This window comes from Sesamum indicum, linkage group LG13 (genome assembly GCF_026168435.1).
Source record: "Sesamum indicum cultivar Baizhima isolate 11 linkage group LG13, ASM2616843v1, whole genome shotgun sequence".
NCBI classification, from domain to species: Eukaryota; Viridiplantae; Streptophyta; class Magnoliopsida; order Lamiales; family Pedaliaceae; genus Sesamum; species Sesamum indicum.
Window position 1 is genome coordinate 12,596,773 of NC_142669.1, and position 6,000 is coordinate 12,602,772.

The window sequence follows — 6,000 nt, forward strand, 5'->3', positions numbered from 1 at the left end:
CACTTTATCTGTGTGTTTTTTGGTTTTTGAACTTCCTATGTATAATAGATATACACACGAATACATAAAAATATAATATAAAAGAGATTTGATTTGACAATAAATAATGATTTTGTCTTCAAAAAATACAACATTAAACATAAAATATTTATATATATATTTATATATTATATATATATATATAAAAGAGATGTGATTTGATAATGAATAGTGATTTTTGTCTCCCAAATCTCAACATCAAACCTACATCACTTACTTTAAAATATTTTAGATTATCTTTAAAAATAAATCTAAACATACACAACTATCTCCAACACGTATTTATTTATCTTTATTTTTTTCTCTCTATTTCTGAAATACTAAACAAAATACACAGAAAACAAAACCAAACACAATATTAAATATTAAAGATAAGACAAGACATTCGAAAATACAAAATTATGGGCATTGTTTCAGACAATAAAATAGGTGAACAATCACAATTTATTTCAATTCAACATATATATATATATACATATATATATAGTCAACTGACCCCTCCAACTACTAAAATTTATATTAAATAATTTTTTACTCTTACAGTAAATAATTTTGACTTATATTGAAGATAATACTATTATATTATAGAGATAATTACACTCCATTCCTTTGAGATTTGGTGCAATTATATGTAGATTTCTTATAATTTAAAAAATTACATTTAGCACCTCTGAGCCTACCTCCATCTAACAAATAAATTCCATCATTAGTCAAAAACTTTATCTTCCGCTATTTCTTTATGTTTTGAGTTTGTTATTTTTTTTTAGACTTTGGTAGAGCGATGGCCACCGTCTCGTAGCCTTAGCTTCCCATTAAAGTAACTTGGATCTCCCTCATTATATAGATTCCCTCATACCACCTACGGACGCCTTGGAACGTTACCTGATTTTTCGCTTGCAATCTATACTCTCAGGGACTTAAAAAATGAAAGTTCGATAAAGAAATGTCAGTAAGAACTAGCACTAGACTTCTTCCCCCCCTTTCTACTTTTCCTCTCTCCTTTTGTGCTTCCACCCGGGCTTTTCATTCTGTTTTATAGAGACCCGAGGAGGAAATTTTCATAAAAATGAATATATAAAGGTGAGGTACTTTCCCCGGCATACGAAAAGAAAATCTAGGAACTCATTGAATTTGTTGATATCAATAAAAAGACTGAATGAAAATTGATATTTATCCTTGATTGACTTAAAACTAATTTATTGCAGGTTAAATAATTTTTTTTGAGCTGAACTACCTTTATAACAATGAAAATATACCTCATCACATACATTAATATATGAAAAAATATATGAGGGTAATTTGATTATAAAAAAGATTTTTTTGAACTGCTTTAAGTCAGTAATAAGTCAATTAGGAGTAAATATAGATTTTTTTTTTGGTTAATATCAGGAAATTTGATGAATTTTAACTAATGAAATAACTTATTTATTAGACGAAACAAATTTTAAGGATGTTAAATGTAATTTTTCGAATTACAAGAAATTTATATGTAATTACACTAAACTTTAAGGGAAGAGAACGTAATTATTCCAACATTATGTATCAATATAATTCCATAATATAATTATAAAGAGAAAGAAAACGTACCAGAGTCCAAATGAGCGGTTGAATCCAAATCAGCAAGTCCACTAAGCATGCAGCTGGAATTCCAAAAGGCAAAGGGAAAAACCACTACAAGAAACAACGAGCTACAAGAATAGTTTAGTTTCGTTTTTAGCCTATTTTTAGGATGGATCGAAACATATTTAATGTTTGTCCTTGTATAAAAATATAATACCTCGGTGTTTTTTTTTTCCCATTTAACATAAATACATATATATGTATACACATATATATAAATATATATAAAAAATATATGATTTAATAATGAATAGTAATTTTTGTCTTCCAAAATAAAACATCAAACATAACACACACACATATATATATATATATAAAATATGATTAGATAATAAACAGTGATTATTGTCTTAAAAAGCACAACATCAAACAAACAACACTATTTTAAATTATCTTAAAAAATAAATCCAAACATACACAGACCTACTTTCAACACATATTTATTTATTTTTATTTTTCTCTCTCTATGTCCACATAACACAACAAAATACTCAAAAAATGAATCCACAACATTATGCAAGGAAAGTTGCCTGACCAGAGTAATAGCTTATGGGTTAATTATTTAAATATTATTAAAAAATATATATAAATATAATTTATATAAAATATATAATAAAAATATGTCGATTTGCGGATGTCGACTTAGAAATTTATTTATTTATTTTTTAAATGCTCATGTTGTGGACCAGATGTGATCCAACAATCATAATGTTAAAATTGTATTAATTTTAAAACTACAATGAATTATACAAATGTAATAGTGTGTGTTTTTTTATACAATTCTAAAAAAATACAATGAACTATACAATTATTGTTGACAACCATGCACCGACACATTTAATTGTGTAGAAGAATCTCTTTGTTGGACTTGTTGCCTTTCATGCGTATGCAACTAGTTCATCTCGTTGTGCATACATGATGTTTGGTTTCAATTAGGGCGTGTAGAAATACGAATAGTAGTGTCGGGACAAACTCAATTTTCGGACATCCCAATAATCTTCGGAATGTACAGGTTCAAATGACTTAGCATATGTATTTCTGTAAGCCATCAAATCATAATAATCCTTTACTATTGGTGCAGCATTAATCATGTATGGATCGCATACCTTTTGAGCGTAACTGCAAGGGATACCAAATTGAGCCCACTTGTTGCATGAACATTCTCGATTCACAATTTTGACAACATGGGTATTGAGTCCATGTCCATTCTGACGTCTTGTAACAACCGAGACGGACTGTTGAAATTGATGGTAGTTGGTGATGATATGCTCAACAGATGGCGAGCCTGTGACAGGAATTGATTTTGATCGAACCACTGTTCAATGGCAGGACTATTGCCTGACTTATTTAGGATTTTGGCTGGATGCAAATGCGTTCAAGGGTTCTAGATTGCAAACTCAGGCAATTATAGCCACTTAGCAGTGGTCGAAATTACTCATAACACACCCCAAATTATCGTCCAGTATGCTCATGCTGTTGCATTGCTCCTATTTGGTGGGATAATGTTCCCGAATTCATTAGGAAGCCTGGTATCATTACTATATCTTTCAAAATCAGAAAATATAGAAACGGTCAGGAACTACAGTTAGGGCAGTGCTGTGCTTGCATTTTTATATTGTAAATTATGCAATGCAAGCACAAAAGGCAAAACTGCAATTGGTGGGCTGCTGCAATTGTTACAGGTAAAATTTAATTATTAACTTATAGATAATTTTTTTGTTATGAATATTAATTAATAACAAATATTTATATAGATTTGGGAATGGTCATGGATCACTCCACTTTGCCCTGGACTTGCTGTGGAACAATTATATATGGGCCAAGTCCAAACAGACAACAATCTCTGGCTCCCAACAGCACTGTATGGTACTACATGGAATTGTGAGCACACCTTAACCCGAACAGTATGAGCCACTGTTCGTGTTATAAGAGATATATTGGATGAGATGCAGGCGGATCGAGTAACTTATATTTAATATTATATGTACATTTATACCGTGAATTAAATACGCATTAATTTATATTATTTTATTTATTACAATTCATCTGGCAACTGTATGACATGGACTCAAATGTCATTATGGCTTACGCTGCTGATTTAAACCTCCAGCTGTGCAGATCATCATGTCCATTAGTATTTTATGCAATAGTGGAAATGCATCACCCCGAACGAGCCCTTCGCTAATCGGGATGAAAAAGAATATTCCACAAGCGATGGATACTTGGGATATGAGCCTACATTAAATTTTCCAAAAAAATCATACGAGCACAAATTAGAACCTACAGCACATACAATACATCAGTAGATGACAAAGACGATATGACATGATTATACAAAGACATATCTTAGAGGTTATTCTCCCTTGACTCATTATCCTTGGGGGCGGAGGGCGTGCCTCAGCCTCGGCTAGGAGAACGGAGGGGAGAAGTTTCCCTCTAATGATTTGCCGTGAAATTAAAATTTGCTCTTTTTGAATCCTGGGTTGAAACATCTTCTATCATTTGCTGGATTCTAGTTTTAGATAGATTATTGGTGGTTGGGTAGCTAGAGGTGGCAAGCCACCTTCACCTCTCCTTCCCTCTTCTCGTTCTCTTCTTGGTTGAGGTGGTGGATTTGAGTTCTTGTTTTCTAGGTGCTGGAGTTCTCTTCCATTATCTTGATGCTATTTTTGCCTAGCGCTTCCTTCTTTTCTAGGTCTCTAGCCTTAAATCTGGTTTGCATTCTCAATATTGTGATTATGGATTTCCACAGATGACGCCAAGTTGATATTACTCAACTAACAATTTACATAAAAAATAATGAGAATAATCAACAAAAATATATAAAAATTATTATTTTATTTGAGTGACTAATTGGGGTACAATCACATATATGTAACAAACGATATTCGTAATTTGAACTTCCTAATAGTGAAGAATATTCACTTGAACAATGGATTCTTTTCCCCATTGATCACCCTCCTTGTATGTTCGGAAGAAAGCTCCTCTTTATACTAAGCAACTAAGTAAGGTAAGTAACGAGTCTTTATCTTTTGCCCCCTCGTCTCTTTGAATGCATATATAGATGAAAACTTCGATGAGGGTGTAATCGATCTTTTCGCAGATCCTCTTTAAATGCCTTAATCCCCCTGATGTGGCTATAATCCCACACATCATGCTCTAATCGCTTGGTCTGATCTTTGACTTCCAAAAGATTATGCTCCTCATTTACGGAAAATATTAAATGCAATTGACTTACTAATCTTTCCATATCACCAGGTATACCACCATTGAAAAAAAAAAAAAAGAAAAATTACAAAAAATCGCCATGTATTTTCAAAATTTAGCGAAAAACCCCCTGTGATAAAAGAATAGGCAAAAAAAACCCCTGTATTTTTCAAATTGTTGTACACCCTCCCATTCCGTTAGATGAACTCTAATGGTGTTAAATTTTTGCTAAAAATTGATCGTTATACCCTTCTTATAACAACCATTGATATTTAAATATAAAAAACAAATAGTTCAGATTTTAAATAATTTAAATATATTTTTTATTTATATAAATTTATATATATCGTATATATATTATATATACTATTTCTTCCAAATCTTATTTCTATGATTCTGTCGTCGTCTCAAAGAATTTCCAACAATGGCTTATACCATTGGAATCCTCTCCTCAAGGTGAACATATTCATACCATCAATTTGAACTTTTATTAATCGGAGAGACTGGGCTTCGAGCACGACCGTCGAAGCTTCTTGGCTTCGATTCGTCGTCGCCCGGATGAATTCCGGCTTGAGACTACCACCATTAGACTCGCCTCAACGTGAAGATTCGAACGAGACCAACCTTGCTCATTTTCATCAATTTTTTTGTGAGATCCAAAAATTTTAAATTTATTTCTGGCGTGATGTTTGTTGCATCGATTTGCCACCGTCTAGACGAATCACGGCCTGAGACTACCACCATTCGACTCCTCTCGTCGAGACGATTCCAACAAGACCAAGCTTACCCATTTTTATCACCGTCAGTGACTAGTCAGCGTTGGAGAAGACGACGGAGATGAATTGATAAATAAAAATTAATTAAAATATTTAATTTAACAAAATTTAAAAATAATAAAAAATATTAAACGTTTAATTTAAATATATATATTAATAATTTAAATATAATATTTCATATAAGTTAAAAAAAATTGATATAATTTTTAAGTATATTTATATGTATTTAATATATTTTATAAACAAATATTTAAATATATTTAAATTAAATAACAATTTAGTAAAGTATTTAATTTAATAAAATTTTAAAATAATAAAAAAATACTAAATGTTTAATTTAAATATATATTAATAGTTT